General features: G+C 33.1%; 1 protein-coding gene across 1 annotated transcript in view; it reads right to left on the bottom strand.

Annotated features, from left to right (window-relative positions):
* Nucleotides 1-3,415: 3,415 nt before the first annotated feature.
* Nucleotides 3,416-13,778, bottom strand: part of LOC150108645 (plasminogen receptor (KT)) — a 155,502-nt gene continuing 145,139 nt past the window's right edge. The window contains exon 6 of the transcript XR_016550670.1: nt 3,416-3,458. The gene's annotated coding sequence lies outside the window, so the exon portion shown is untranslated. The remainder of the gene's footprint in view (nt 3,459-13,778) is intronic.

Below are 13,778 nucleotides of genomic sequence, written 5' to 3'. Positions count from 1 at the left end.
CTTTACAATGATACCCCAATTTCCAGACAGTATGAGATTTCTCTTCTTGGAACAACCCTGACATCAAACCTCTCCTTGCATAAACACATCTCAACCATTGCCTCCTCAGTTTCAAAAAAAAAACTAGGATTTCTCTTTCACTCAAGACATTACTTCACCACTGAACAGCTGTTAACATTATACAAATCACAAATCCACCCAGATATCGAATAATGCTCCCACATATGGGGGCAGGGCCTCTAAAAGTTCCCTCAAAATGCTTCAAGCAATACAGAGGAGAGCAATTAGACTTATTAATGACCCATCTCTTACCAACTCACTCCCCCCACTTTCGCACAGATGTTTGGTTTCTGCAATATGTATATTCTACAAATATTTCCATGGGAAATGCTCATCTGAAATAACAACAATAATTCCTCTACTCAGTACCAAGCTTGTTGGAACACGTGCAGCTGCTGCTCAACATCCCTTTACAGTGCACCTAGAAACAAAGAACAAGTTTCTTTTCTTCCGTCTTCATCCCTACAACTACTATATTGTGGAACAGTCTTCCTTCTGTTGTGTTTTCAAGGAATACAATTTACAGTCATTTAAGTCGAATGTAAATAAGTTCCTACTTTCCCAACCCACTACCCATACATGGTACTAATGTACTATAGGTTCATCAACCAACTTTTCGTGTATGGGCTCAACATAAAAAAAAAAAAAAACAGTATATACTACTTCACCTATTTTGATGACAGATTGTTTTTGAAGAATGTATACAATCCTATAAGATCTACAGCTGTTGTCCTATTTGCATGTAGAATGAATGCACTCTAGAACTTTAGAATATCAAACAAATGAATCAAACTAAGAAAAATATTAATATTAGCCTCAACTTTATGATTTCACAAGTTTATGTTTATCAACCAAGAGTCATAATGAATATGTAAAATATGAAAGGTATGTGATGCAGGAATAATGAGCCACTAATCATTCAATTTAGAACTTATTCAAACTAACTTGTAACAGAGAAAATCTAACTTATATACTATCTCAAATCATATGATTGTTGATTAGTGTTCACAACTCTGTCTTGTAAATATGGCAAGGGTTGCACTAGTAATGGTGCAGATGTGGCAGCCCTGCAAGAGGATTTGAATAAACTAGACATGGGAAAACGAATGGGGATGTCAGTTTAATGCAGCAAAATGTAGTCTTGAAGTCCGGGATACATCGATGGGAGGCTGTACTGGAGGAAGTAGAGGAGATGAGATCTGGGAGTGATGATTGATAGAAACCTGAAATTCAGAGAACATATTGCAAAAGTAGTGAAGGTAACCTCCATTGTATCTGATCAGACCACACTTTTGAGACTACTGTTCTCAAATTTGGTCCCCAGGATTTTAAGGGGATAAATTAACTGTGGAAAGGGTACAGAGGCAGATAACAAAGATGGTTTCAGGAGTGTACAATGTTAGTTATGAGGATTGGCTGAGGGAACGTGGACTGCAGAGTTTGGTAGATGGAAGAAAGAGAGGTGATATGATTGAGACTTTTAAACTGTTGAGAGGTAGTTACAGGGTTGACATTGGGGAGTTCTTTTGCTTGGTGGACCAGCAGGAAGGAATGATGACAATGGACATCCCTGGAAGTTATGAAAGGTAGCTGTGAGCAAGAGGGTGAGGAGTGGTTTCTTTGCACGGAGGGTGGTTGAGCTGTGGAATGCACTGTTTGATAGAGTGGTGGTGAGAGTAAGAACGGTCAACGAATTCAAGGAGTGGTATGATAGACTTTGTGTTTCTTAGGAAGGATCTCACATAATGAGTCTTTTGACTCCATGGAGGCCTGAATAATAATAATAATATCCCATATCTGAAGATAGTGCAAAAAATCATCAGGTATTTGGATTTCAACACCTTTACTTCCTACATGGTTTTTTTAATGTCTTTTACAATTCTCATGGCTGAACACTTAAAAGACATTGAAAAAAAGAAGACAGCATAAATCAGGATTAGCCTTCCATACAACAAACAGGCCACCAAGTAGTTTGGCAAGAAACAAAAATGCCATTTATTGATCATAATTGTCTTACAAGTTCAAAGAAATCTCAGAAATGCTTCAGATCCTTACACGATGTAATAAAAACCAAGGCTTAATCCTACACCAAGTATGGCCTGTTTCATCAAAAATCTAACAACAGCAGACCTTGGATATAACACGATCATGCCACGGAATGTGACAGCAACATCTAGCATTGTTCTAATGCATATAGAGTAATTAATACAATGGTTTTCTGGTCACTTGTTTGTATCTACTAATTTTGAAGTTCTAATAACATCTGCTATGTGTAATTAATTTTTTCTAGTCTTTTTTATACAAGTTTTGACACCCCTGATGATGTAAGTCTGGTGACTTATGAAACTTGTTGGGTTGTATTGTTTATTTTATTAAAACTATTATATAAGAAATGTGGTCTCAATACTGAAAACGAACTTCTTAACTACAGAAACATTCACATTCAATAATGAAACTAATCAGAGGGGAAAGAAAAAAAGCAGAAGACATACGCAACAAAAATGACCTTGAAGCAGCTAAAATATGCAGTACTAAATCCAGAAGTGCATTCAGGATTTAATCTTGGAGGGGGGGGGGTGAGTTGAGTAGATGATTTGAGAATACACACTATGCATCGCATACGACCTATGATTGAGCATCTGCAATGATCGCTAATTCATAAGTAGTATAGAAGACATGACAAAACATAAATAAAAAAAAAAACAATTTTAATTAGGAAAAGATTTTTGGAAAATTTTCTAGTGTTTTTTTTCCCTTTTTCTTTGGGGGGGGGAGGCCCCTTGCTCCCCCCTCGGGGTGCACCACTGACTATATCCAATAAACAACTCTCCCTCTCAGCAGTGAAGAAATTACACTGAGAAGTGTTACTAGATGATTATAAAAGATCTCTCTAAGGATCAAGCTAATATTTTGTGTATAGTAAATTAGTCTGGAGAAAACCAAATGTAGTACAAACAAAATCAATCTACGTCAATACCTTATGAAAGGATGAGTACAAGGGGACATACCTAAACAGTTATCTGTGCACATTTGCTTTGTTTGTGCTTGAAGGTTTAAAAAAAGAATTGCCTTGGTTTCAGTTTAACAAAATGTTAGCAGAAATGAACATTTTGTTACAGTAAATTTAAGCCTGAAGTGAAACGTTTCTTTAAAGTTTGTTAAAGTCTAAATAGCTCACTGTATTTAGAAACTGTTATATTAAAATAGAGAAATTCCAGCTTCCTACTTACATAAAAATCACTAAGGAATAAAATTAACCTTGGATTTCATAATACAATAAATGGCATATCTTGAACAGAATACAACTTGGCAGTCACAAAAACTGTCATCCAAAAAGTGTTTTCATCTCTGTAATGGAAATTGCTAGTGAAGGGATGGCACTTTGGCTTTCATATATCCTAGAAAAAAAAGTAAATATGCCAATGTCAGATCTTGGAAATACATTAAGCCAACAGATATAATAACTAATGTAGTGGTTATTTTATGTTTCTCAATCTGAAATAATGCAACATCATGATTCCTTTTCACATATCCTAGAAAAAAAAGTAAATATGCCAATGTCAGATCTCAGAAATGCATTAAGCCAACAGATATAATAACTAATGTAGTGGTTATTTTGTTTCTCAATCTGAAATAATGCAACATCATGAATCCTTTTATGTACTTTATATAATTTGTGAACCATTTCAAGTAAGATTATTCTGGAATTTCTACCTACAAAGTGGCATGAAGCATGCAGAACTTATCTGCATTAACAGTTTATCAGATTAATAATTTAAGGGTGTATGTGTGTGTGCATGCCCAAAAGGAAACAATTACGAAATGGTCAAAAAAAGTTGTTCCTACACATATGCATGATATACATTCCGTCCATAATATATATGCAGCAAAATGTACCTTGCACTATATATTATCAACTCATCTCAACTCAACTCTTAGCTTCCTAACAAGTTAACATTTTCACTATAAATGGCTCCAAATATTTAATGATGAGGGAGTGTCAGTATAGTCTCAGCAACTAGCACAGGCTATTGTTGTTCTATTGCAAATATTTCAAATGCTGAAAGTTTTATTATTTTTTTCTAGTTAGTTCCAGAAAACTATTTGACATATTAAATTAATGTGTTATGGTTTTCTAGAGACAAGTTGGACCTATTTACTGTCATCCAAGAATGAGACAATAATAGCAAAATTTTTCCAAATCTTTGGATACAGTCACTGCATTAATATACATTAAACTATTTGATTACCTTTTAAAAATGTAACAGGTCAAAAGTAAATCACACAGTACCTGGTCACTTGTTAGCAACTCAGTAATAACTAGCTTATGCTCCAATTAGTTAATCAATGCGATCAAACTAGAGATTATGATTTTGGAGTATGAGTTTAATGTTGGGTTGCTAATGGATGTCTGGACAATGTGATTTACTATATTGAGTGTTTTATGCCTGTAAAAGTGTGTGCGTTCAGAGGGCCAGTTTTCCTGTTCTGAGGGACAAAAAACCTGAGTTTCCAGGAGAAAAACCCTCTACCTCCATATGAGACCAGCTAACTTACCTTTAGTTGAAAGAGACCAGATAAAGGTTCTTCACATCACTGAAGGGAATTGAACACAGATCTTTCCGATCAAAGGGCTTTGTCTATACTGGCTGAGCTATGGAGGCTCTACACTATCTACACTATATTGATATTCAATACAATTGGTGGAATAGCTTGGGAAAGTCCTTCACTCAGTTTTTTTTTTTTTTTAAATAAGATCAATTTCTCATGCATTTCAAACTTTTTTTTTTATTTATTTAATGACTTATATAAGTCTATATAATAAATTAATTAAACCAGTCAAACAGATCTGTTTAATGATAATAATTTTTAAAACTATCTGGTTTGATGACAATTGGATGACAGACAACTAGGCAAGTTTGTTAAAATTAGCCAAGTTTAAAAAAGCATTAACAACAAATAAAATGAAATAAGTCTTGTTGTGTGGACAGAACAAAATTGTAAACCAAATGATCAGATTCTACTCTTTAGGCAGAGTAGAATCTGATCATTGTTTTTGAATTCTTAATACAATGCAACCACATTCTCCATTAGTTCATTTCTTGCATAGACCTTATGATGTTTAATAATATATGCTGCATATATTATTAAACATTTAAAAATATATATGACACTGCTGTACATCAGATCAAAACTTTCTTTGGCAAGTTTTGATCTGATGTACAGCAGCTCAGTGTAATGCTGCTCCTTTTATATTTCATCCAGCAATGCAAACAGTAACACCACCCTCCTCTTGTTCACCATTTTGTTAAATTTTTTTGTGCCAGCCTTTTACCACATTATAGGCAACCAAAGTTCTTCATCTGCGATTTCTCTTACATGCATTCCATATCTCAGTTGAGTATCATGGTTGAAGTACTTGTCTTCTACTACATGCAGTGCCCAATATTTATCCTGGGGCATCAGCTGGTGGTCAAGTGATGGTTTGAGATTATGAACTTCTGACATCGCTATTAACCTGGGCCATCAGCTGGTAGTAGCTCCTCAGACAAAGTGGTCCTTTATTTTTGATCCAGCAACTTAATCTGTTGGTCATCAAGCCTTAAAAGCAGATGATATATTGGAAGGGGTACCTGTAGTGGCTGTCATTCATCTGTCCTGTCACCAACTTATCTGACACCCAGTTGTTCTGTTGCTCAAATATCCTTTATCGTTCAGATGTCTGTAAACCCTTTTTCTAGTGTAAAAAAAAAAAAAATCTTTCATTCATTCTCTCTCTCTCTCTCTCACACACACATTACAGAGGCGAGAAAAATACACATGTATTTGTGCATTTTGGATCTAAACACAGCCTTTTGTGTTCAATGGGAGACTGATAAAAATTTGGTTGTGATAAATCAAACTGTGCAAATTTGTATAGCAAACAAACATTGACAATATACATACAAAGGCTCATACAAATTATAACACTTTATACACAATGGAAAATTGTAAAACTTGACTAGTCTCATTACCTCAACTAAAAAGTCCTAACAAAATTTATATACATTATCAGTTAGGGTTCTATATTATTAATGACACCTCCAGGGAGTCCAAAGACTCACCAAGAGAGGGCACCTACTCTACAACTCTGTCTTCACCTCTTAATCTGCCAATTACAACGAAACGCAATTACCATCATCATCATCATCAATACCATCTACCATTCACCACTAGTATTTTCACAGACAATCACAAACATCCATGCCCATGGCAGGATTCGAATCTGCAGCCTTTTGGCAGGAGAGTGGTTACACTAACCATTCAGCCACCCCACCCAGGCCAGCTTATCTTCCCTATTTCCTTAATTCTGTGGTATGCTATTTTTTGTTTATCATTAATTTTATGTTATATCAAGTTAGTAAGTCATTATTATGAAGTCATAATAATAATGAAGTTGATATAAAAGACATCTCTTAAAATGCAAGGGATTATTTTACTGAGGGAAAAAAGTCACACACATAACATATATAAAAAGAAATTAAACATACCTATAGAGAATATTAGAATTCTTTCTCAATACAGCACCCTTTCTAAAACAAATGTAATCTTAACTATTATTTTTCAGGAAATTACAACATATAATAAATATTAATTATAACTTTAATTAACACCTGATATTTTGGCATCATTAGGGATCACAGAACAATGATATATGCATACTGGCACTAACACTAGGTAAATGAGGGTGAAGAAAGGCAACCAAAGTTCTAAATGGCATCCCCTAGAGCAGCGCTTCCCAAACTGTGGGCCACAGCCCCCTTGGGAGCCGTAAGTTTTGTTGAGGGGAGCGTTAAATAATGAAAACAAATTTAAAATGTTTTAAGACTAAGTAGAATTTTTTTATATTAAAAGAAACATATTTAATTTTTATTATTTTTTATATTTTAATGGGAAAAAATCACATTGGTGCAGCTTCACAAATTTTGCTACCTGCGTATTTTGGTGCTTAATGAATATTAGTAAATGTATAATTATTCATATAAGTTTCATTTCAAAGCAGAAATCTAAGAATTGCAGTTTTCAAATATTTCATCTGATATTGGTGTAGCAGTATTGAAACACATCCATCACATTAAATTGTTATTAAACTTCTTTTATGTTTTTAATTCTTTATTTATTACTAATCGTTTTATGTTTCATGTGCTTGTACTGCAAATGTACAATAACAATATATCTATCTATATAAAAATATGAGATAATGTGCCATGTCAAATGTGTATGTAAGATGCCAAAAATGTAATATTTGCATTTGATTTTTGCAATATTCGCTGTTGTTAAATTGTGAATGAAGATATTTATAATTAATAATACTTCATTCATAATTAACAAGACCTACCATATCATAAGCAGGATTTATTTAAATTTATTTTGTTAGTCTCTTGCTTATAAAATGTTATTATTGAATTCCTTTTTAGTTTTGTTAATTTGATTTATGTAATTTTTAAATATATTATAGACATGAAAGCCTCTATATTAAAGTGTCATTTATTTTATTTGCTTTATTCTTTTAATAATAATATTAGACATTGTAATGTATGTAATTTTAATATATCCAGAAGATTCTTTGTGATATCATTTGATTAGTTGTGAGAAAACATGCAAATTTCTCCTAGTGTGTGTTGGAGTGTGAACTATTATATATGAAGGGAAAAACAAGTTTGATGTGAGCCTAATTGGTGAGAACCAGTTATTGGTGGGAAAAAGGAAGGAGTGCATATGAAAATGAAAGTAAAGACTGAATCGAATAGGGGAGTATAGAGAACGGTAGCTGGAGACTGCAGGGGAATTTTGACGTGCCAAAAACGGAATTTAAAGGACCGGGAATCGCTTGGCAATTTAACTTACCTTTTTCTGAGTTGGATTTTTACCAAAACTTCCTAATGCCTAAGAGTGAAATAGCACTAGAAATAGGTTAATACGTATAAGAAAAAGAAGAAATAGGTGGATAATTTAAACCAAGTGCATAAAGGTTATATTCTCCCGAGTCTATAAATCAGTCGCGGAAATGAAAGATTCTTTTAAGTTTGTGTTACTACAAAGTAAAAGTCAGCAAGGACTTTAAAAATTGTTGTTCGATCTCCTTAAGATGTGATGAAGCTATATTCTGGTAAGATTACCTATACTATACTTAGTGAGAAGTAACGAAATTAATTCCGCCGAAAGTAAATTGTTCCTAGTTGTTGCATTCAGCGAGTCAAGATTTAATGTGTGATGTGCTAATACTTTCCCCTGTACTATTTTATTGAATTAAGTGTTCATTGACTGAATGAGAATATTGAAATGCATATTTGTTGTAATTTAGGAATCTTGACCTTACAAGAACTAATTTTGATTAACTGAGCTTAGAGAATTACAAATAAATGTCTGATGGTTCACGAGTTGTATTCTTTCTGAATATCTTGAACTGATTTGATATTTAAATGTTTTGAGATGTAACCTTGATCAGAGTAAGGTTATGGTAGAAGTTCTCTGTAATAAGAAGAATAAGATCTGTTAAATATAATCTTTAATTATAAAGTTTAAGCTCAGCTAAGTAGTATACTAAAATCTTAATGAGAGCTTTATATTCGTTTAATTATGTTCCTGTTGGAATACTGTGTTATGATGTAATTTATGTGACACTGCATTAAATAATTTTATTTGAATCTAATCTTGTATTTGCCTGATTGTTTCATTGCACCACTCATTAAAATAATACGAATCTTAGCGGGAACCCTATGTAGTAAGAATTAAAACCTTGGCCTAAAATCAGCTTATGATATAGCTGAAGGTTGATTTATCTAAATTGCCCTTGCAATTCAGAATATGGTGTGGTGCAGTATAATATAAATTTTCTTCATATTTGATCGATATATCAGCCTACAACTAGTTAAATACTAAAAAGAGAGAATTGTAAGACGATAAAACGTGATTGAGAAGAAGTTATGATCAAACACTGTGCATGTTTTGTATTGAATATAAATGCAATAAATATTATAATAATATGTCTATATTACGATTTTTTTTCAAAGGGGTGCTGTGAAATATTTACATTTTTTCAAAGGGGGCCCTGACATCCAGAAGTTTGGAAAGCACTACCTAGAGGGGTAAATTGGGTGGTCTTTTCTGTTGGGCTGAAGATCCAAGGATGAGTGCTTCCCAAATGTTTATAAACTCACTAAATATAACATTTCATATTATTTTTATTTTATTTATTAATTTTTAGTAATCAAATAGGACGGGCTTTAAATCAAGAATATAAATAAATATATATATGAAAGAATGAAATCAAAGCACACAATTAGAAATCTCCAGGAAGTCCAAAGACTAATCGAGGGAGAGTGTGGCAACAGCATCGAATGATTGAATCCCTTCCAACTACTAATCGTGCTCAAACTTGCTTAACTTTTTTCATGAGCCATTAGTAGCAGAGAATATTAGAATTCTTTCTCAACACAGCACCCTTTCTAAAACAAATGTAATCTTTAACTATTATTTTTTGAGACCGGGAATAAGATCATAACTAACTCTTCTGCGATATCTCTTTATCAACACAGTGTTGTAATGTAATACTGCAGAACCATTATTCCAGAAAAGGAATTGGAGAGAAGTGTTGTAACAATGTAAACTAATAAGACATGGATTTCTTACTATTAATAAATTGAAGAATATTTAACAAAATTTACAAAACCATTATTTTGTGTGGATACTGGAGAAAACTGACTATACAGAAAGAGGAGTCATGACAATATGGTTTCTAGGTGGCAAAGCTAGCAATAAAATAATAAAACAAAACAAGCATTATATTTTGAAGAACTTTGCAGCAGATAAAAACTATTGGGGGAGAATTATGTAAGCCCTGATTTCTCCTTAAGGATGCAGTATAGTCCAATATGCTCATGGAGATGTATCCTTTTGGTTCCTATTCCTATGTAGTAGTGTTTCATACATGTGCACAGTGGTTCATAGAACTGTGGATATAACACACAGGGTATATGCAACCTTGGATGCAGTGAAAGAGTTTTTATTGGTTCATAAGAAATGTGCAGTTCATAATTTTTTGAATCGTAGTATTTTGTCAAATGGATCTTTTATTTATAGACAGGATATCCTTATTATTTTTATGGATATACTTGTTGACTGTATGGATATCTACATCTTATTTTTTATAAACACATCCTTGATTATTGTACCTTTTTATGAGTACATAGCATGGGATCTGTAATCCAGTTTAAATGCATCTAGTTTTAGTGGTGTTGCTTTACTGTCCTTTGTAAATTTATACCTATTATTTTTATGGATATACAGTAAAACCCCGAAGTTATGCAGTAGGTGGGACCAACAAAAAGCACATAAGTCGAATTCGCGTAACTCGGGGTATAATTTTGCATTAATTTATATATACAAACATGCAATTGGGACCAAAGGTTTACAAAAACACCTATAATTTTTATGAAATATAATCATAATTGTAGTTTTTCGTACATAAAAAAAAGAAAGTTATTTCGATGTCGATTGTTTAATTAAATCTAATAGATTTTCGTCTGACGGCATAATGTCTTTTTCTTGTCACGCAAAATTTCTTCATAGCAATGATTTTTGATTTTTAATGATTTTTTACTAATGATTTTTTTATTCCTTGCCTTGTGGCTACAATTTGTTCCTCGTTAGAATCTATGTCCTCCAAAATCTGTAAACCTTTCTTTTATGATTGTTCTTACTGTGGATTCCTGTAGATCGAACTTATTTGCTAGCTCACAAATTTTCATTCCGCCTTCAAAATCCTTAATAATGTTGAATTTTGTTTCCAAAGTCAATGTTTTTCTTTTCTTGCTAGCTGTAGAAGAATCAGACTTGCTTCTTTTGGATGACATTATTATTTTTTATGTGATAAAATTTTTATCAAGAACATAACATTAAACAATCGCAAGGTTTGTAGACTATAAAAATCATGTATGAATGGAGACTGTGCGAAACACGTCAGTGCTTGTTCACAGTATGCGCAACACTGGTGAATGCAGCCGGTGCCACCTGAAAGATATGACTAGTGGTGAGGTGTAAAGCGGGATGGGAATACGTACATATAAGAAACTGTGTAACTCCGGATTTGCGTACGTCAAGGTAGCATCAGTCGGGTTATGACTGTACTTGTTGATATCAAAAAATAAGATCTACATCTTATTTTTTGTAAACACATCCTTGATTATTGTACCTTCTTATGAGTAAACAGCATGGGATCTGTAAGTCAGTTTAAGTGCATCTAGTTTTAGTGATGCATTGCTATACAAATCCTTGTAAATGCACTGACTTGTAGAAGAAGACTAAAATATAATGAAAAGTTTATTAGATGGCAATCTTAAAGTATTCAGGAAAGTTAATTTCTTGCCAATATTCTCTTTGATGGTGAATGGAATTTTAGGATGTGAGTGTTGATAGTTTCTAGGAATTTCATGCTGTCAGTCTCTTCATCAACACCATGAAATGTTTACTTTGCTTGAGCGCAAATATATATATATATATACATACATAAAAACATTACATCAAAAAATGTATATAATAGGTAGGTCTAATATATTTATATTATTGCAAAATGTGATATATATGGATTCCAATTTACTGTTGTCGATTTGTACTAATTTAATAAAGCAGTATTTTTCTTTCATAAAAAATACTGCTTTATTACTTTTTTTTTTTTTTTAACAGACCTCCATAGAGTCAAACGACTCATCATGGAAGGTTCACACTGTTACACACAAAGCCCATCAAACTGTACTTCAAACTCATTCAATGTACCTGCATTCACCACGTCAGGCAATGCATTCTAATCACCAACCGCTATAAGTTATTGGTTATTTTTTCAGGGATATTTTATTAAACACATATTCGCTTTTATCTTTAAAATTACTGTCAAGTCCCTGCCTATATAATCCTCTTAGGTTCTAGTTTGATAAAAAATAATGTTCCGACATCCTGCTACCAGTTTACATCATCCCCCCCCCCCCTATTTTTTAAATAATTTTATTTTTCTATTCATAAGTTGTTCTGAATTATGGTGTCATTACTTATATATGGATATCAAAATCAGCAAGGCATTTTATATATTATTTTGCATGCAGAATAGATTAATGTATATAGAATAGATTAATATATTTATCTTAGAAAGCTAATAAGTCATTTGGAAAACAAAAAACACTTCTAATATCAAATTTCTTACTACCAAACTAAATCCACTGCATTAATAGCTTGTGCCAAATAATAATGACCTTGAGAACTCACTAATGCCAGTAACTACATATTTCAGCCCTCTAGACAAAAGCTAAATGCAAAAAATGCAGAATAGGGAGAGAAAAGCAGGTCTATTTTTTATAGTTGCTTCCAGCCTGGAGATCTGAAATTTATTACACAAATAATTATTGTTATTATTATTATTATTATTACGTGATACCTCCAGGGAGTCCAAGGACTCATCGTGGGAGGGCACAATACTCTACTTTATACCCAACTACGGCACTATTACCATCAACACCATCTATCACCCATCATCACCAACAACAGTATTTTTTGTCTGTAAATTGCGTGTGTTCTGAAGGCAGATTTGTCTGTATGCGGGATGAAAAACCCGAGTTTCTGGGAGAAAAAACCCTACCACCACTGTATGAGATTGGCTAACTCACCTTCAACTGAAAAAGCCCATATAAGGATTCCCCCTCATCACGATGAGGATCGAACCCAGGTCTTTTCCAATTGAAGGGTGCAATAACAAACAATGAAATAAACACATGCCCAAAAAGCAATAAAATCCTAGAATGTGACAAGAAAGATGCATAGCCTTCTGGTCATCTCCAAGAAATTGAAATTATAATCTTGGTACATATGCACATTAAAAATTGAGGTAATGTCCAGAGGAAGAAAGTATAAAAAAAGTGTCTAAAAGATTTTTTTTCTAGCCCCACATGGAATATACATGGGGTGTTTTACTTAACATGATTTGTTCTTAGAGTTTACACCTTTGGAGGAATTGGTACCATTATCTTGGTGGGGGGGGGGGAGATAAAACTTTTCAGCCATAAGACTGAAAATTAAATAATCCTGTGATATAGAAACAATTCTACACAACCAGCAAAGGCTACAATTGAACTACTATAAAATGGCAGCTGTGCTACAGTCAAAATTAATCCCATAATGCAGATATTAACTGTACTACCAGAAATCTTAATATTTACTTAAAAAAGCCAGTGCTAGGGGGGGGGTGTAACCACCAGTAAAATAAAATCAAAGTGAAAAACAATGGAAAGAAAACCAAAGTACTTATCTTCCCAAAATCCAAGGTGTCATTAGTGGGCATCATACACAGAAGAGATACCATGGTTGAAGTAATGCAGAAGTCATATATTTCGCATATATAAGTAGTCGAAAGGTGTCGCATCTTATTAGTAAAATACTCTAGATTAGAGATAAATGTTGAAAATTCTTTCACTTGGTTATACTATAAATTAAAGATACAAGCCTCTATATACAAGTAGCCCAGCATGAAGTTATTCCACATACAAACTTTGTTTTCTTACATTTGGATAAAGAATGAACCAAGAATATAATTTCTTAGCATCTTTAATTTATAGTATAACCAAGTGAAAAAATGTTCAACATAATTCAATCACCACAGCTAATATACTCAACCATATTCAACTGAGATGCAA

Source organism: Typopeltis vanoorti, chromosome 3, assembly GCF_054136105.1.
Source record: "Typopeltis vanoorti isolate ZY-2024b chromosome 3, IOZ_Tvanoo_1.0, whole genome shotgun sequence".
NCBI lineage: Eukaryota > Metazoa > Arthropoda > Arachnida > Uropygi > Thelyphonidae > Typopeltis > Typopeltis vanoorti.
This window is presented reverse-complemented; position numbering and strand designations above follow the sequence as displayed.